Raw genomic sequence first — 21181 nt, 5'->3', positions numbered from 1 at the left:
GTAATGCGTTTATTTGAGACAGCAGTTATTAGAAACCCGAAAAATAACACCAATAACCTTCAAATTAATTTTGACTCTTAAGTTACAGAAATTTCAACAGAAGTTAGCATATTTATATACTGAATTAAAATTCCTAAACTTGTGGGGTGCCTGGGTGACTCAGTTGGTTAAGCATCTGACTCTTGCTTTCAGCTCAGGTCATGATCTTGGTCAGGGCATGAGATCAAGCCCTGTGTCAGGCTCCATGCTCAGCAGGGAGTCTGCTTGAGGATTCTCTCTCTTACTCCCTCTATCCCTAACCACCCCCCCGCCCCCACATGCATGCACTCTCTGTCTCTCAAAAAAGTAAGTAAGTTTTTAAAAATGTAAAAATTATGTGCTTTTTAAGCCCCCAAATTCATCATACTAAAGTATGTGTGTGTATTAACAACGCAGTTTTTATAGGTGGTGTTTCTACTCAAGTTTTCAAGTTAACTGAGGCTTGATGTTTTTATTTCAGTTTAAAGGTATTGCTATTGATCAAATCTAATCAGTAGCACCTAGTAATGAACAAGACCCTGAATATTAAAATGCTTATATGTTCTCTCTAAATTCTTTGAGCTTCAGTAAAATAGAAAGATATCATATACCAAGAAGAGTCCTTGGCATATGACATACAGTGGAGTTATAAGTTAATTTTCCTTTCAGACAATTTAATGATATGAACAACGAGAAACTTCTTCAGTTGTTATACATAAAAATATATATTTGTATTTGGGTAGAAGGCAGATAATTAGCTGGCTCTTCAAAGACTTTTGTTAGTGGAAGTGAATGTTAACAATTCTTTATAAATTAAAGTTGTTCTCTCCCAGGAACTTCCACACTGTATTACCAAAAAAAAAAAAAAAAAGTCTACTGTTGCTTTTTAAGTAAGGAAGCCTCTCCACTTTATCTGTCACTTGCTTCTGACATCAACACCCTTATTCACAACCTTAGTATCATTTCTGATAATGAGTAAGTGACAATAGTGATTAGACATATGGTAAAATTCAGAAAAAAATAAGATGCAGAATTAATAGCCAACTGACTTTTCCTAGGTCATCCAATCAACTACTTGCAGAGTTAAGAATAGAAGTTAAGTGTAATTCCCACAGCTACTGCCAGATCAGAGCCCGACAACTTTGTGTTGGCTTCAACCTCTCCCATGAGTGGCGTTACCTGCACAGAGACATCTTCCCATGAGGCTCAGGGTCATTTCAAGGTTCAGTTTAACTAACATGGGAGAAGTAGGAAAAGAGTTCATAAACATTTGGGAAAAGTTGTGGTAATGAGGTCTGGTTGTAAATGGCGCATGAGAATAAAAAGGACAAAAATTGGAAATATTTATTAACGTTTACAGTGTTTCACATACTGCACTAAGTTCTCTTTTATGTTCTCTTCTTTAATCTTCATAACAACTCTATTTTCCTGTTTTAAATACCAATAAACCATTCACAGAGGTTAAGTAACTTACCCTAAGTCACATAGCTAGTAAATCGTAGAGGTGGGATTCAAATGAGTTGGGATTCAAAGCTCAAATTCACTTCTTAAAATATATGGTTAAAAAATAATAATAATAAAATATATGATTTAGACAGAAGTGGTAGCCCAAACACCCCCAAATAAGCAAACAAACAAAGGGAGGGAAAGTTCTAGTGATCAGCATACTTTGAAGATGATGTTTAGAGCTTTCTTTTTTTTTTTTTAAAGATTTCTATTTATTTATTTGAGAGAGAGCGTGAGCACGAGCAGGGGTAGGGGCAGAGGCAGAGGGAGAAGCAGACCAACATGGTATTCCATCCCAGGACCCTGCGACCATGACCTGAGCCGAAGGCAGACGCTTAACCAGATGAGCCACCCAGGTTCCCCATGTTTAGAGCTTTTTGATTCGTTCTGAAAGTGATCAAAAGCTGCCTGAGAGCTCTGAGTAAAATTAACAAATTGTACAAAAAACATTAATTTTATATTCAAACATTGTGAGATCGACTCGATTCCTTTGCTTTCATAACACTGTACTGCCATGTTATTTCATTTTCCTTTTTCTTTATTAAGGGGAAATTCAAACATTTAAGTTTTTGGACTGAACAAGTTAGTGTTTTTTTTAAAAAATGATAACCAAGATGCCAACCTTCCACCACTTATTCAATGAACTGTTTAGTGTCAGATCATTTTAGTGTCAGATTTAATGATTGTGGTGAAATAGTGTCTTCACAAAGCCCCATTGAAGATGTTACAGGACCACTATCTCAAACCTGCATACAGGTGGAAAATGCTTTCAATCAACTGAAATTTTGCTTTCTCCCTGACAGTGTTCTTTACCATAAATGAGATTGAAAAAAGCATGGAGATAAGAGAACCACCGACTAACAGTTTATTATTAAAATCTGTATCTTGCACTATGAAGTTTCTAAAAGTCCAAATCCACTGTAGTTGAAGAAAGAAGGGTAATGTCACATTCTTCTGTCCTGGGTAAATGGTCTGTGCTTGGCTGAGTATCTTAAACTGCTTACTAGATATATCTCAAGCTTTAATATGCATCATTTCTGGGGTGCCTGAGTGGCTCAGTCCTTAAGTGTCTGCCTTCAGCTCAGGTCATGATCCCAGGGTCCTGGGATCAAGCCCCGCATCAGGCTCCCTGCTCAGCGGGGAGCCTGCTTCTCCCTCTCCCGCTCCCCCTTGCTTGTTTTCCCTCTCTCACTGTCTCTCTCTGTCAAATGGATGAATAAAATCTTAAAAAAAAAAAAAATGCATCCTTTCTAATTCCCACCTTACCAAAAACTCAGAGGGGGGGGGGGATTCCATCCATAACTCATCCCCACCAGACCTACAAAAATAATCACAATGAACATGTGTAGAATGCCAATTATTTTGTGTTGGGGGGCAGCTTTCAAAACTAAATGATATTGATTTATTTTGTTGTTCAGCAAATATCTTATAAATGCCTATAAAGCCAAATACAAAACTAATCATTTGACTTGCAGAAATTTTTATGCTCTTGATATTTTAGTTTTAAAATAACTGTGTACATTTACTGAGTGTTTACCATAGTATGGGATACTACTAAGCTCTCTAGAAACCTGAACACTTATAAAATATACCAAATACTACTGTTTCATGCTTTGCTTTGCAATCCTAGGTTGTTCTCTAAGATGGAGATGATGTAACAAATGAAATTTAGATTTGTCTTCTACAGGAGCACCAGCCATGTCTTGACTAACTTTTATCAATGAAGATTCTCAGGTTATTAAAAGACTCAAATCATTAGACAATCCTAATAAATATGGATGTGTCACAATAGCTAAGAATGTCAGCCCTGTTGCATTTCAGCTTGATCCACTGCAGGAAAGCACAAATTACTTGAAGGCAGTTTCCCCGAAAATAAGTCACTTCCTTAAGATGAGAGATTAATTTGGATGAACAATGATTTGTCACAATTTATTTTGGAGGGTAGTAGTTAAAAAAATGCGAATGCAGTCTTTTCAGAATGAAGCCTTCTAAAAGTGCATTGTTCTCCAGTGAGCTTATCTCATAAATAAACCCCATATGTGTAATTAGGCTTTTCTAAAATTTTCATATGTTACTGTATAGAACAAATTTTAAAATCTTTTAAAAATTTTACAATATTTAAAATTTGATAGTCTTTGGGGTGCCTGGGTGGCTCAGTCAGTTAAGTATCTGCCTTTGGCTCAGGTCATGATCCCAGGGTCCTAGATGAGCCCCCACATCAGGCTCCCTGCTCAACAGGGAGTCTGCTGCTCTCTCTCTCTCTCTGCCTCTCCTGCTACCTCTCCCCCGGCTCATGCTCTCCCCCTCTCTCTCTCTTTGTCAAATAAATTAACAAAATCTTAAAAATATTTTGACCATCTTTAAATTTGTACTTGGACTTGGTGAGTCTGATAGATTATTCTCAGTGATTCCACTGGGTATCCACAAATTCATATTCAGCATTATTTTTTGCAAGTCCTAGCAGGATTAAGTTTTGTGAATGGATAGAGTGTCTTAACACCTGGGTTGTTTTTCACTACATTTCAATTATCATAGAACCTGAGTGTGAAAAAGCATGGAGAGGAGTGTTAGAAATGGCATTAAAGATTACTGACTTCTTGGTTTATGCAGTCAGATTCTGCAGTATACAACAGAAGGAACAAAGTAGGTTGTACTGCTCCTATGATTGCAATGACCAAAAAATCCAACATTTCTACCCTCAGTCTCATCAACATGGCAGTGCATTGATTAAGATGTGGGTTTCTTGTTGCTTATTTAGGCAAAGGTCAGAATGCTTATTTGTTTCATGCCTGCTTTTAAAAGAAGATTTGATCAGACAGCAATAAAGACAAAAGTAAATAATAGAGAAATGCTTATTAATAGGTTCTCCATCCCAAACAACCAAAGAAAAGGCATACCTTAAAATACTATTGTGAAATGTCTAGGGTGTGTCTATCTACGTTCTTGCAACCTTTCAGTTTTAAGTAGCTTTTCAAAAATATGTTATAAACATGTTTTTCATCCTTGACATTGTAGCATGTTAATGTCTAATTCGGGTAAAACATGATGCAATCCCCAGCAAGCTCTTTGTTTCCCCCCTCTTGGACAATGAGAATCAAGACAATCTTCTGAGAAGGGTAGTGAAAAGTTTTGCTAATTCTGTTTTACTTCATATGTACCAATATTCTGTAGTTTAGCTTAAATACAACACTCCTATCAGGATAAATTAAAAAGGATACACTAAAGAGAAACTAAAGAAAAAACCCCTCAAGATAAAAGATTTACTATAATACAGGTACATAAATTTGAACTAAAAAACAGACCAAATTTTAGATTAGGTTGGATTCAAATGACCCATTGCTGGAGCTTAAAACACATACATACACACACACACACTCACACACACCTAGTTGTAAATGTTTTTAGTTTTCTACACTGTTGTTATAAGACTTGAATGACATCTGTGATGTACTCTGTAATATCTTTGAAATGATAAAATGTGTTGAGAGACTTGAAATCTGTCAAGACTTGTGTATAATATTTTTCCTCCATGAACTAGAAATGAAAAAAGTGTGAATATTTCCTTGCTCAAATCATGATAAATGGATTCCCTTATATTACTTGCATTCATTTTTAAGATAGTGTTAAATGGCTACAGAAAATACATAAATACTGTGTTGAAGTTTATGATTTTTATAGTCAACGTACTTTTTCAAATTATAAACGTTCCTGCATTGTCTCTGACCCAACAATGCCACTCCAAGAATTTTTCCATCGAAAGTTAAAGCACCAGTCCATGGTCTTGGCACCATCAACAACAACAAAATAAAAACAAACAAAAGTAAAAGCACCAACATATGAAGATGTGTAACTTTGTGTCCATTACCACATACCTTGAAATCATAAAACAATTTGGAACTTAGTATTTATCAATGGGTTTTCATTTAATAAGATTATGGCACATTCTTTGTACATATTAGGCATCTACTAAAGGTGGGGTAGTGTTTTGTGCTAGATATCATTAATATAATAGGCAATGTACTGAAAATGTTTTGCAACTAAAAAACACTGTAGGTGTGTGTGTGTGTGTGTGCATATACACACATATATATTATTCAGCCTTAAAAAGTAATGCAATTTGACACATGCTACAACATGGATAAACTTTGAAAACATTATGCTAAGCAACAGAAACCAGACATGAAAGGATAAATATTATATGATTCCACTATATGAGGTGGCTAGAATAGGTAAATCCATAGACACAGAAAGTAGAATAGACTTTACCAGAGGCTGAGAGGAGGGGAGATGAGGGGTAACTGTTTAATGGGTACAAAGTTTCTGTTTGGAATGATGAGAAAGTTCTGAAAATGGAGAGTGGTGATAGCTGCTCAACACTGTGAATGTACTTAATATCAATGAATTGAGTACTTAAAAAAATGCTTAAAACAGCTAATTTTGTTATTTCTATTTTACCACAATAAAAAACAAAAATCCACTATAAAATAAAGTATAAATTTACCTTGCATTAGGCACATTATAAAGTTTCCATAAAATTGCCCTTATTTAGGGCACCTGGGTGGCTCAGTTGGTTAAGCATCTGCCTTCAATGCAGGTCATGATCCCAGGGTCCTGGGATCCAGCTCCCACATCAGGCTCCCTACTGAGTGAGGAGCCTACTTCTCCCTCTTCCTCTGCTGCTCCCCCCAACTTGTGCTCTCTCTCTCTATGAAATAAATAAAATTTTAAAAATTGCCCTTATTTTAGGAGCTTATACAGGTATTATCATATTTTGGGAAGTGTAAGGAAAGCAAAAGCTTAAGTTGGCCTCTTGAGTTTTCTTTCTCTCCATCTCTGTTTTTTTCTAGATCAATGTTGTCACACTTCTTTTTGAATCAGCAACCCATGCTAGCTAGTACTGGTCTCTTCAGGTATCAGTTAAGAATTTTTAATGCACTTTCATGCTGGCAATTGTTTTATAACCTAGGAGGGATGAATGTAACTTTTCACTCCTCCCTTAACTTGGCAAAAGCAAATACATTACTGCAGACAGCATTCCCAGAAAGAAACAGTAACTTTGAGGCAGACATACGTCCATCCTAAGAAAACTGATTATGTTTCAAAGTAGCCTACACTGCTCAACCGCTGGCAATGTTCTTCTAGATATCTGGCACTACGGTACTCTAAGTCTAGAACTGTTTCTTTTTTTGTAAAAAATGGTTTTGATTGGAAAACCCTAAATAAGTCATTTGGAATGTGTAACATTCAGAACTCCCCCTGGGATTCCTTTTCCATGAATCAGGGTTCTTTGAATCACTTTTCTCACTGGCACCTGTTTCTGAATCATCTTAGCTGTCTTTGTGCCAGTGATAATGAAGAGCTCTCATTTTAGGTTCTAAAGCAGGGAGAACAATAGAAGGAGAACGTCATTTCAAGTACCAAAAATGTCTGCGCTAATAAAGGACACACATACTGTCAAAGTGAGCCCAGAGTAGATGTTCTGAAACCATTTGCGAAGGAGTGCTTTAGTGGGTCCTTAAACACCTGCAATTGTATGCAAAATGCTATGTGTATTTGTGTGTGTGTGTGTGTGTATACTTGGGGAGTGGATGCACAGCCTTTGTTGAATTATCAAAGGGGACGTTAAGACCCAAAAGTTCAAGAAACACTAGAAAGATTAATTACAAAATAATTTTTAAACTACTCTGACAGGTCTGACCTTGCATTTTTATATGCTTCCCTTCACTCTTAACACTTCAAAGAGTGGCATGGTAACATGGAATGCCTGCTAAACATTTAGGTGATATCTTTGAGTCTCAGTTTCCTCAAAGTAAAAGCATTGAGTAGAAGGCTGAAATTTGATACCGCAGAGGAAAGTACCTGGCAGAGTGCCTTGAAACTAGACAAGTACTTATATATGTAAGGCACCTTCTCCTGCTTATTCTTTTTCAGTAGAATGCAAGCATGTTGAAAGCAGATACAATATCTTCTTTGAAGTTTTGTTTTGGGGGCACCTGGGTGGCTCAGTCGTTAAGCATCTGCCTTCGGCTCAGGTCATAATTCCAGGGTCCTGGGATGGAGTTCTGCATCAGGCTCCCTGCTTGGCAGGGAGCCTGCTTCTCCCTCTCCCTCTCCCCCTGCTGTGTGTGCTCTTGCATGTTCTCACTCTCTCTCTGTCAAATAAATAAAATCTTAAGAAAAAAAGTTTTGTTTTGTTAAGCTTAGCATACTTTTAATATGTATGAGCTAATATACATTTAATGACATGTAAGCTCTCAGTAACTTTTGTTGAATTATTTGAATGGGCTTTCACTGTATTTATTATTATATAAATATTTTAAAAAACTAAACAGTACGTGCACACATTTTGGGAGCTGAACTTGACTAATGGTGAAGAGTAGATAGAGATATACCCCTGAAATAATAACCAGTTTCTTCACTAAAATCAAATTGCTGAATGTCTACTATGCATATACAAAACATCCTGACTTATGATGGTTCAATGTATGATTTTTCAACTTCATGATTGTGCAAAAGAGATACACATTCAGTAGAAACCACAATTCAATTTTTGAATTTGGATTTTTTTCCCAGGCTAGCAAGCAGTACAATAATCTGTCATGATGCTGGGCAGTGGCCGTGAGCCACAGGTTCCAGTTAGCCATGCGGTCATGAGGGTAAACAACTGATACATTTAACAACCACTCTGTACCTACATAACGATCCTGTTTTTCACCTTCAGTATAGTATTCTATAAATTACATGAGATGTTCAACACTTATTATAAAATAGGCTATGTGTTAGATGATTTTGCCCATCTGCTGGCCAATATAAGAGTTCTGAGCTCGTTTAGGGTAGGCTAGGCTAAGCTATGGTGTTTGGTGGGTTAGGTGTATTAAATGCATTTGACTTACAGTATTTCCAACTTATGATGGGTCTATTGGGATGTAAGCCCGCTGTAACTCAAGGAAGAACTGTATGTAGCTAGGCACTATGCTATGAGTTGCAGGTAATAAAAGGTTGTCAGTCACAAACTGTGCTCTCCAAAGCTATTTTAGGAGAACAAGGCATTGGTTCACACTAAAGAATAGACCAAGACAGAAAGTGCAATAGGAATTTAGACAAGGGAAAAAACTCATCTGATATGAGCATGGTGGGTATGGGGAAAGCTTTATGGAAGAGGAAGTGTCTGATGTGAGCAAGGTTTCAACACATACAGGGTGAGGGAAAGGAACAGATGAGGACATATAGGCATGACATCATGGGGCACAAAGTGGAAATAAAAACCACTTGGTTTAGGCTGGTACCTTAAGGGGATTAGTGAGAAACTAGATAAAGAGATATCTCAGTGCCTGATGCATATTACTTATTAATAATACTTTTAAACATGAATATTTAATTTAAAAAGAACATGGATGAGAACTTAAAAATAAAGACGTAATGAAAAAGGTGAAATATTACATAAATTTGGCAGTTAGGAGGGCACTGACAACTTTGAAAATAGCACTTTTTCTACTTATTCTCAGTGGAGACACTGGGTGAATAGAAATACACTTCTTTAGCTTTATTATTTCTACTTTTTTTTTTCTTTTCCATGTTTCAAAATCTCAAAATAAGTCTGTTTCAGTTGTAGCTAATGGCAGTAAGACAGCACCAGAAAATGCCTTTTGTTATGAGAGGTCAACTTTGATGCCTAAATTTGTACTAAGTTACTGATAACACTGACCACCCACCATACTAAATGGTTTTTTTTTTTTATGTGATTAGAAAGCAATAGATTGACTTCATTCTATCTTGTCAAACCTACAAAAATGCCTGCAGTTCATTCAGCATCTAATAGTGCACATCCCCTTTTTTCATTCCTCCTCCATCTCTTGAACACCAGGCAATTAATTTTTCCTTTCCCTGGGAAACATTTAAAGAAAAGGAAATAAAGTCATAAATCAATTTCAGTGATGAAATCATGAAGTCATACACATATTTCTTCTTAGGGCTCTGAATTTTGACACTTTTCTCAGAAAAGTTGTTTTATTTAAACATAACAAAGTCCAAATTCAGAAATCCTTTACATTTATTTATCTTCCTCAGTTGTACTGAAATGAAAAATTAAATTTTCTAACTTATTTTCTCTCTTCCCAAAAAGGCTCCTCCAATGCAGGTCCATACCTTAGTGAATTCATCTCCCCTATAAAATCACTGGCAGGTATGACGCCAGCTTAGGCAGTACTAGTCCCCTAATTCTGACCCATTTCATTCCAAAGAATTCAGTTTCTTCAAGAAACCAAGTAATAGACACTTTCAATTTCTAACTATTATTAGGATATTCTCATGCACTAATAGTCAACATAAAGAAACCTCAAATTACAGAAATTATTATTGTATCTAAGATCAATTATACTAATCTGTACTTCATAATTTCTTAAAAATGAATTATTACATTAACATTTATTATCACTTATTATTCAGAATAATTATTTATATAGTTAAATATTTTAAGATTAGTAAAGGTGGTAGAATGAAGGGTTTTGTTGTTCTTGCTCTTTGTTCCCTTTTCTATTTGGTGTGCCTGATTCAAAATTATAGAATCTTGAAATTTTAATATTTCAAACCCAAACCACACTCAACACATAATAACAAGAACATGCCAAAAAAAAAAAAAAATCAGTGCTGAGGTTTTCATGATCCAGGGGAAGAGTTCCTGGAGTGGGCCACTTGGAGTGGGATTTGCCCACCCCCTCCACTCCCTCTGCCACATATACTAAAGGTAGAGACAAAGAAACCAACTCAAATCCTTCTAAAGTGTATTTTATAAAAAGAATTTGTATTCAGAAAAGCAATAATGGCATTTAATAGAATTAACATTTTTCAAAACTAATATCTTTGTCAAAAAGCAATATTTTAAAAGGAAGGTAACCAGAGATACATTTTTAGCTATAAACCTTGCCTCTCTTTTTCATTGATCTCTTTCAATTTGCTAAAATAAAATTACATGGCTATGGGTCAGACTGTCTCATTTCAAATGTAAAGGTAACAGATCCCCCTGCCCCCCCCCCCCCCCCCCCCCCCCCCCGTTAAATAGAGTATTGGCACACAGACACCCCAGTCTGGCTTATTGCAAATGTTCTCTGTTGGTGAAGTGGCACATTTACAATCCCCATCACAGCCATCTTACCCATTTCAAAGCATATTATTCAAAAGTACATCATCCCTAGGTGGCAACAGGAATAAGGCACTTGAGCTCAGTAGCAAGGTTTGTGGGGGAGATCTTAGAACAAGTGGTCAGAACCCCTAAATGTCAAGATTGACTTGAGGATGCTCAAATAACCTGAAGCTTAGATTGGCCAGCTCCAGTGGCTTTCTGAATGCCTGTGGGGAAAGCCTCTCTGGAAACTCTTTTGAGGTTATTGGGGAATCCTAGGACAAACACACTGCTTGCTTTTCGGGGAGGACCTACCCCAAATCCTATCAAGGTAGGTGTCTCACAACCCAGTGGGACTAAAAAAAGCTTCAAGAAAAACTAGATAGACACATTCACATTTGTACTTCCATCTATGCCTATGCACAGGCAGCAAAATATAAGTATGGTCCTCTTTCTGACACCCCAACAGATTCCGCTGTCCTCGAAATCCTCTTGTAGCTGCAGTGACTACGGCGAAGGGAGTTATCGGGAACCATGTTGGTACTAGGCTAAAAGAAGGATTTTTCGTGCCATGTATTTGGGGGAAGGACACAGGTAACAGTAGACAGAATACTAAAACTGGTGTAGGGCAATGCCCTTTGTAGGTCCTTGACAAAAATCAGTCATGGAGCAGAGGTTGTGAATAGAAGCTGACAAGAGCTGGCCTGTGAATGGACCCGGCATCCCAGGGAAATCAATGAAGTAATTGACGAGAGAAGATGGTAAACGAAGGGAGAAGGTGGAAACAAGTGCTGCTCAATCCAAGCTGAACTCCAGGAGATAAGAGAAGTTTCTCTTCTAATCTGAGACTCTTTCTAAAGGTTCAGTATTGAAGTAGGTGTTTGACATTGAAATGGGCACAGACCCATTCTGATAACTAGGAAGGGAGAGGACAGAGGAAGGTAGGAAAGATTTCTGATTACTTCCCCAAGCTGCCTCCAAGGACCTGCTGCTCCCAAACCACAAAATAACCAAGTGAAGGTTGAAGCAGAAAGATAAAAGTGCAACTCCAGTTATTGCACATTTTTAGTCTTCTTCGATGTCTAAGCGAGTCTGCCATTGAAACGGTCGACTATCTTTAAGAGTATAGAGGGTGACCGCCTTCTTTGTTTGCCCAGTAACACCGCTCCTCCAATCTCAAGCACTTGGCTGATTAACATTTCAATTCCAGTTGTTGCTCCTTTTCCCATTGCAGAATGCAGCAAGGATATTTCCCTTCTCTGTGGATTGCAAACCCCATTATTACCCGAGCGGAAAGAACTGAGCGACGTGGCGGAGGCTAATAATAGCCGGGCTGCTTACCTTGTCGGGATGGAGTCAGCGCAAGTCCCAGTGCCCGCTGCCCCGGGGCCGCAGTGCCGCCGCGCGGGGCCGAGTGCGTGGTCAGCTCCGCCGGCCCCCACCCCACCTGCCGGCTGCTGCAGCTGCTCCCGCCGCCGCGCTCCGGCTGCATGAAGTCATCCCCCGCCCCGGGCCGGATCACCACATTCCGTGCCAGTCGCGGGGGGAGAGGGACCTCTCCCGGCCGCGGGTTTGGGCTTCTGGAAACTGTGCCCGACGACCGCTACCCCTCCGGGTTTTAGGTTTCTTTTCTATTAATGCTTTTACGCAGGAAGGGCTGCCGGCTTGTGAACCGAGAGAGAAGGGCCAAAGAAACTTTCTCTGCATAGCGCCTTTCCTCCGAGAGCTCCCCTGTCACGCCCGCTGCATGGACAGCTCCATTCGACTGTGTGGGTTTCCCACCCTCTTCATTTTCCTTATCGGTATTGTTCATTTCGCTGAACGTGAGACCGGGATTGTCTTTTTAAGATAAACATTCAAACACTCCGGAAATGTTTTAAATCGGCAATCGATCTTTCGAAGCCCCTTGTAGCACGCCTCACTTTCCCCCAACGCACACACACAAGTACGCACAGGCACACACACAGCCAAACCACTCACAAGCATGAAAGCTGGGACCTCTCACCCTCTTGCCTACGTAATAGAACGGGAAACTCCCAAAGGAGTGGAGAAGTAGGACGGACCAAAGAAAGCACTCGAGGAAACAGAGAGGGCTGGCCCCAGGATTTTGTTGCTGTTTAGTGGTGCATTTAGTGGACGGATGTTGCCTCTAACACCTTCCCCCCATCCCCACCCCTCAACTGGGCTGGCTGCTCTGGTGACAGCTATAACATTTGGAAGCCAAGAAGCAGAATCCACATTAACAGATGTCCGTATCTTTTTTCCCCCCCCGAAGGATTTATCAGAATTGGCCTTAGGAATAAAGTAAGCAAATACACATATAAGCCCCTTCTTAACCTCTTTAAATTGGCGCCAGCTATTAACCTCTCTCTCTCTCTCTCTTTCTCTCTCTCCTTCCCTCCCTTCCTTTCTTTCTGCCAACCAGCTCAGCAGTTTGGGGATTTAAGGGAAAAAAGGGCCAAGGATTTGCTCTCTTTATGGTGGAGCCAGCGCTTCTTTCTCCCATTGTTAAGCCATTTCCAAGTAGAGAGGTTCTTTGACAGAGTTCAGTGTGAGTGGAGTTTCCTCATTTAACTTACTTTTGGAATTCCCCTCACTAGGTCCAAGCCAACTTTCTCTTGTGGATTTGGACAGCAGCATAAGCAGTGCATTGCACAAGGCCAGGGAAGCACATTTGAAGAGTTCCCATCTCTCTGTTTAGCAGCTCCAAAATTGGGAGGTAGTGTATGTAGCAACAGAATTCCAACAAAAATCATGAAGAATTCTTGGCCCTAGAATGAATGCTTTTTGGAAGCTGCAGCAACCTAATTCATGCCTCTGAGCCTCAATTTCATAAAATTAAGCCGTTAATATCACTGTAGATTGGGAGATTCTTAATCTGTATCAAAGGGTATGTAGAATCTGGATGGGAGTATTCCGTCTTTAGTTTTACTAACCTATAACTGAAATTTAGCACTTAGCCTTTCCTTTAAATATAAATGCAGACAATGAACCACAATAATATTAGGAGTACCTGTGCCTTTGTCACCAACAGAAGAACAGATAATTTCTTATTTCAGTTTTTATAGATATCTCAAAATCACTACTCTGATGTAACAATAAAATCATCATCACCTTTTTTTTGTTTTATTTAATAGATTATATATTCTTTATTTTTTTAGATTTTTTTTTTTTTTGAGACAGAATGAGAGAGAAGAGAGAGAGCACATGAGAGGGGGTAGGGTCAGAGGGAGAAGCGGGCTCCCCGCTGAGCAGGGAGCCCGATGCGGGACTCGATCCAGGGACTCCAGGATCATGACGTGAGCCGAAGGCAGTCGCTTAACCAACTGAGCCACCCAGGAGCCCAAGATTTTTTTTTTTTTTTTTTTGACAGAGAGAGAGAGAGCGAGAGCAGGAACACAAGCAGGGGGAGTGAGAGAGGGAGAAGCAGGCGTCCTGCCGAGCAGGGAGCCCGATGCGGGACTCGATCCCAGGGCTCCACGATCATGACCCGAGCCGAAGGCAGTCGCCCAACCAACTGAGCCACCCAGGCGCCCATAGATTATATATTCTTAGAATGGTTTTAGATATACAGAAAAATTAAGGAGATAGTATAGGATTCCTATATATTCCACTCCCAGTTTCCTCTGTTATTAACATCTTACATTAGTATAGTACCTTTGTTACAATTAATGAACCAACAATGCTACATTAATATTAACCAAAGTCTGTACAATTTCCTTGGGTTTTACCTAATGTCTTCAATTCTTTTCCCAGCTCCCATCCAGGACACCCACATTACCTATGGTTATCATGTCCCCTTAGGCTCCTCTGAGCTGTGATAGTTTCCGAGATTTTTCTTGTTTTTGATGACCTTGACAGTTTTGAGGAGTACAGGTCAAGTATTTTTTTTTTTAAGATTTTATTTATTTATTTGACAGAGAGAGACACAGCAAGAGAGGGAACACAAGCAGGGGGAGTGGGAGAGGGAGAAGTAGACTTCCTGGGGAGCAGGGAGCCCGATGTGGGGCTCCATCCCAGGACCCTGGGATCATGACCTGAGCTGAAGGCAGATGCTTAACAACTGAGCCACCCAGCGTCAAGTATTTTGTAGCATGCCTCACTATTGCAATCTGTCTGATGCTTCTCTCATGATAAGACTGGGGTTATGGTTTATTGGGAGGACAACCACAAGATAAAGTGCCATTTTCATAACATCACATCAGGAGTATATACTATCAATATGATTTTCAACTGTTGATGTTGACCTTGATCACCTGACTGGGGTAGTATCTCAGATTTCTCCAGTGTAAAGTTACTCCTCCATCCTTTCCATACTGTACTTGTTGGAAGGAAGTCACTATGTGAAGCTCACGCCTAAGGAGTGGAGAGTTATGCTCCACCTTCTTGAGGGCAGAGTATGCACATAAAGTATTTGGAATCCTTCTGCGCAGGAGATTGTCTTTTCTCCCCTAAATATTAATTTATGCAATTATTTATTTATAGCGGTATAGACTCATGCATATTTACTTTATACTTTGAGTTATAATCCAATACCACTTTATTTTGTTGTTCAAGTTGTTCTAGCTTTAGCCATTCCGAGTTCCTTGTGTTGGCTCCTATGCAGCTTTGACATACTCCCTTTGATATGTGTGGTGTGTGTTATTACTTTGTTACTTTCTGGCATTACAAGATGCTCCGGGCCCATCTTGTATTTTCCTACCCCAGTCCTAGAATCAGCCATTTCTCCAAGAAGCCCTGATTCCTTTTATTGGAGGATGATTAATAGCAAGATCTGGGCTTTAGGTGTGGTGGGTACCATTTGTTTAGGCTCTCTGAAACAGCAAAGAAATACATATTTTTATTAACCCATGTATGTGTACATATCCATAAATATTTCTATATGTAACCATCAGTACTTATACTGAGCTAAATATGAGTTCATACTAATGTCTTCAAGTCTAATCCATTAACACATAGATCATTTTAGCTTCCTCCCCTTGCTTATCCATGAATTCCTACAAAAATAGTAAGAAATGTGGCTCCAACAATCTTTCATCCATTTACTTAATTGTTCCTTTCCAGGGCACATGTATGTATAGCAATATAATAATTAACCCATTAGCTCAATATCACTATTTTTTAAGTATAGTAGTTAATAGAATAACTGTTACATCTCGTTATTTAGTGAACTTAAATGCCTGTACATTTCTATATCACAAGTTTTATTTCTTAAATATTTTAATAACTGCATTTAAGAATTGGCCATTAGTGTCCTTTTAAATTATGTATATTTTATGAATTTAAAAGTTATTTTTTCCTTCCTCTTTTTTTTAAAGATGCATTTATTCGTTTTAGAGGAAGAGAGAGAGAGAGAGAGAGCGGGGGGAGGGGCAAAAGGAGAGGGAGAGAATCCCAAGCAGACTCCCCACTGAGCACAGAGCCCTACTCGGGGCTCCATCCCAGGACCCTGAGATCACCAGTGGAACTGAAATCAAGAGTCGGAGGCTCAACCAACTGAGCCACCCAGGCTCCCCCAAAGTGTTATTTTAAGAAAAGTTAAAGAAACTGCTCCAGATTGTTAAAGGGAACCGTGGTAAGAAGAAGGTTAGGATCCCAACCACAGAAGATTTTTTTTTAGGATACTCTGAAATGACATGGATTGCCCAGTGCAGGCATTAGAGGGAGTCCATGCTTGCTAAGTGCTACCCTTGGCCACTTGGGCAGGCTCCCATCTTCTTTGAAAGTTCTAAATACCTTGGAAGAGAGAATATGCTGAATCTTGTGGTTAATAATTATAATTTAGGGGCCTGGGTGGCTCAGTCAATTAAGTGTCTGACCTTGGCTCAGGTTATGATCTCAGGGTCCTGGGATGGAGCCGCACGTGGGGCTCCATACTCAGCACAGAGTCTGCTTGTCCCTCTGCCCCTCCCCCCACTTGTGTGCATGCATTCTCTCTCCCTCTCTCTCAAATAAATAAAAATCTTTAAAAAAATAATTTATAATTTAATTGCAGGATTTGCTAGGTATCAGGTGCTAGAGGTAAAAGTCTGTGTAATGTTAAGGAGAAGAAGGATGGGAAGATGAAGGGAACCAGAAGACTGAGAGGACTCTGAATTTCAGGGGTTTTGTAGTTGAACAGATCTGGGCTTGGATCCTCTCATTCACAGTCTGACTTTGTCTTATTTTTGAAATAAGAAGAGCAATGGCTATTACATAGGCTTGTCCTTAGATGTTTGGTCTTTTCCTTCAATTTGTCTGAAACAGTGGAGATTAAATGTGGTGACTTAGGATAGTCCTAGAACATAGTCTGTTGTCCTTCCCAGTATAGTTTCCATTCTATGAAGCCAGACTAACTGGAGATATAGAGAGTGTCTCATGATAATTTAGGCTCCTTCATCCATCAAAATACTCTTGTCAGGTGCTTTTTACTCATGGTAGAGAATCAGTATTGATGGTGCTAGGGAAAAGACAAAAATTAAAGATGTAAAATGGCAGAAATTAACTGTTCGGATACTATACCAAGGCAAGAGGCATAACGGAACTAGAAAGAAAAAGAATAATAAATGAGAAATATTTTATGTCAACACATAGAGCTTGAATCAGTCTTCTTGGAACTTGACATACACCAGTATGCCAGATAACTTCATTAGTGGAGGCTAGAGTAAGATCATTTTTTTTTTTACCTCATGACTTTTCATTGCATGGTCTTTAAAAAAAAAAAATCATCTTTTGCTCATGACTCTGAGGTCTGCAATTCTTCCTTTCTGATATTCTGGAGTTAGGGATCAAATGGCCCAAGGATATCATGAGTCTAGGAAGAGACAATGTGAAACCAGAGGCAGAGGTCCTATGTGCCTGAAGCTGTCAGCAGTGGAACCAGTCCTTTGGGTTAGGGAGTCCTTCCAGAAGGAGCTCATTTAAATGCAAATACGCTGTCAAGGAGTGGTAACCAAGTATAGAGTATCTCATTAGCAGCCATTAACAATTTAGCAGAGATTAGCTTCTCAGATTTATTATGGAGAGGAGTTGTCAGGGTGATTTGGCTCCAGCATCTGTCACCCACTGACTTGCCAGGTCTCCTGCTCTCATCACTCCATAGGAGTCTGCTTAAAGCTGGGAATTTGGTTTACTAGGAAAGAATTGGGCACTTAGTACGTGACAGTCAATATTGTCTTACATAATTTTGATTTATAAGAAAGGGTAGGAGGAGAATTTTTGTAACAATAGTACCTGTGTGTGCGTGTGCGTGTGTGCATGTGCGTGTGTTTGGTGGATGCTCCGCTTGGGTTGACTAATTATACTCCACAGAAGTCTTAAAATTTTATGCCAAATATCTCTTTCAATGAGGTCAGAAAATATATAAAACATGTACAAATGCAATTCAGGGGTAGCAAAGTTATAGTTATAGTAAAAGTTGCATTCAAATAATTATAGATAGTGTAAGATTTCCTGCATTAATATGAATACACTGATACAAGAGTACTAGATAACAATCATTCATATGAAGATTGGTATTAGATAATGAATAGTATCAGCAGATATAACTGAAAGAAGGGAAGTGACTTCAAACAGAACAGAAATTGTTTCTTTAGACATTGCTATGAATTCACCTTGTTTTTACTGGTAAGGAGTCGACATATAATACCAGATCAATATAATACAGGAAGTATTCTGTAATATTTAATTGTGAAATGTATATTAGCTTACGTGAAATGCTTAGTAAACGGCATATGATATATTCAACAGCGTGGTGTAGGTAATTCTCAAATAAACCTTTTTTTTTTAAATCATTATAAAGTCATGAAGTATAAAACAATCTACTTAGGTAGTACTCTTTAAATTCTTTTTTAATTTCAGGTCTTTTAAAGAATCTGACCAAACCAATAAATCCCTGCTGAAGAAAGTACTCTTTAATGAAAACTTTTCTGTTGTAGTGAATGGATTATTAAAGAGTATTTATAAAGAATTGTTTCTATAATTCTTCATTTTTTTTCATGAAAAAGGAGTATCCGATTCCTCAAATCCAATTTAGGCTAATAAAAAAGGAAATTTAAATTTGATTTAAACATAAGTTTCAGTGAATGTTTGGTCAGCAGGAAGTTGCGGTTTATTCAGCAGATATTGATGGAATGTCCAATATGAGCTGCTGTTCTAAGAACTGGAGTTACAAAAGTGAACAAATGGATCTCTTCCTTATGGGTCTTACGTTCCAGTGGAAGAAGACCATAAGCAGATGAATATAGCTTTTTAGTTTTGGGAAGAGCCATGAAGGAGCCGTGTAATGATGCAAGGGTGGGGGCAATATAGGGTTGTCCATTGATATTTGAGCAGAGATTTGGAAGAAGTGTGGGAACAAACCATATGAATACAGTTGATCCTAGAACAACATGGGTTTGAGCTGCATGGGTTCACTTATAGGTGTATGTTTTATAGTACAGTACTGTAAGTGTATTTCTCATTATTTTCTTAATTTTCTGATTTTACTTATTTGACAGAGAGACACAGCGAGAGAGGGAACACAAGCAGGGGGAGTGGGAGAAGGAGAAGCAGACTTCCTGCAGATCAGGGAGCCCAATGTGGGGCTCGATCTCAGGACCCTGGGATCATGACCCGAGCTGAAGGCAGACGCCCAAAGACTGAGCCACCCAGGTGCCCCGATTTTCTTAATTTTCTTAACATTTTTCTCTAGCTTACTTTGTAGGAATAAACTATATAATACATATAACATACAAAATATGTGTTAATCAATTGTTTATGTTATCAATAAGGCTTCCAGTCAGCAGTAAGCTCTTAGTGGTTAAGTTTTGGGGGAGCCAAAAGTTACACATGGATTTTTGAATGCACAGGGTGTTGGCATCTCTAACTCCCACGTTGTTCAAGGGTCAACTGCACATTGGAAACGAGGTTTGGCATATGTAGGGAGATGGGCTTATACTTTATGTGTTCCAGACTAGACGGCTAGTTTGTTTATAGGGAATTGCTCAACAGGGAAAATTGTTAGAAGATGAGGTTAGAAAGGTAGGTGAGTGAAAAATCATTTAGAAACTTTTGAGCAGTGGTCAAGAGAGAGCTTTAAGGGATTAGAAGTTTGTTTGGGGATCCGCTAAATTTGTGATGCCTATCAGATCTTAGTGGAGATGGGAAGTAGACAATGGGTATACGCATCTGAAACTCAGGGAGAGAGATGACATGGCTGTAGTAGAAAATTTGTGAATCATCATAGTATTTAAAGTCTTTAGACTAGATGAAATTACTTTGCAAGTAAGTGTAGGCAGAGAATACTTGATGTTGGAGGAATGACCAGTGGGACACTCCAGTATCTAGAAGATCCAGTAAAGGGTAAAAGAAGTCAGCAGAGATAAGAATTGTTCCAGAAGTCCAGCGGAGGGGTATTAGAAGGAAGAGGGAGTGATTATTAGTCATATTGCTGCTAGTAGATTAAGATGAGAACTGATAGGGGCGCCTGGGTGGCTCAGTCGTTAAGTGTCTGCCTTTGGCTCAGGTCTTGATCCCAGAGTCCTGGGATTGAGCCCCACATCAGGCTCACTGCTCAGCCTGAAGCCTGCTTCTCCTCCACTCCCCCTGCTTGTGTTCCCTCTCTCGCTGTGTCTCTCTCTGTCAAATAAATAAATAAATAAGTAAAAGATGAGAACTGATAATTTAGTATAGTATTTGGAACATAGAGATAACTAATAACCTTGATAAGAATAGTTCTTGTATAATGGAGAGAATAAAAATCAGCAAATGGGAGAAAAGTAGTGGAAAAGTTAAGTAGAGCTATCTTTTTTTTTTTAAATTTTTTTATTCTTATGTTAATCCCCATACATTACATCATTAGTTTTAGATGTAGTGTTCCATGATTCATTGCTTGTGCATAACACCCAGTGCTCCATGTATCTTTTTTGACTAGTTTGCTTTAAAGAGAAGCAGAGCCATGGGGCAGTAATTAGGGTGTGATATGTGAGCAAAGACAGTATTTTTTTTCCTTTATGATGGGAAGTATTACATCTTTGTATGCTGATGGGAACATCTAGTAGAGAGAGGATAATTGACGATATGGGAGAGAGGAGACACAGTAGAAGAGAAATCCTTAATTAGGTAAGAGGAGAGGAATCCAGTATAGAATGGAGGGTTTGACCTGAGATCAGTGGACAAATATTTCTTCCACCAAAGGAGGGAAGGCAGAGTGTGTGGTTTCTGATAGCCCCAAGTAGGTTGGTAGATTTGATATTTGGAGGTTATGGAGATTCTATTCAGATTCCACCTGTATTCTTAGTGAAATAAAAAGCATCTGAGAATTTAGAAAGAGGAATAGGTGTTGGAGATGTAAGAAGAGAGAAGTTGTGAAAACTGTCACCTAGGAAAGAGGGAAAGAAAATTGATTAGTCAGTTTTCTGTAAGTACTAAGAGTTCACATAGGGTTAGTGATTATGAATTAAATGAGACCAATTAGCAATTGTCATTTTTCTCCAGCCATATTTACCTGCTTGGCATAGGTGCTGAACTAACATAAGTTTCTATTTTGCAAGGGTTGACATTTTGGACAGCTAATACAAC

General features: G+C 38.8%; 1 protein-coding gene across 2 annotated transcripts in view; it reads right to left on the bottom strand.

The window, feature by feature from the left end:
- Positions 1–12102, bottom strand: part of PKIA (cAMP-dependent protein kinase inhibitor alpha) — a 95548-nt gene extending 83446 nt beyond the window's left edge. For both annotated transcript variants that reach the window (XM_035011402.1, XM_035011401.1), the window contains exon 1: positions 11984–12102. The gene's annotated coding sequence lies outside the window, so the exon portion shown is untranslated. The remainder of the gene's footprint in view (positions 1–11983) is intronic.
- Positions 12103–21181: the final 9079 nt, after the last annotated feature.

Source organism: Mirounga leonina, unplaced genomic scaffold (assembly GCF_011800145.1).
Source record: "Mirounga leonina isolate KUSES-001 unplaced genomic scaffold, KU_Mleo_1.0 Mir_165, whole genome shotgun sequence".
Taxonomy (NCBI): domain Eukaryota; kingdom Metazoa; phylum Chordata; class Mammalia; order Carnivora; family Phocidae; genus Mirounga; species Mirounga leonina.
The sequence above is the reverse complement of the archived record's forward strand: the minus strand, read 5'-3'. Positions and strand labels throughout refer to the sequence as shown.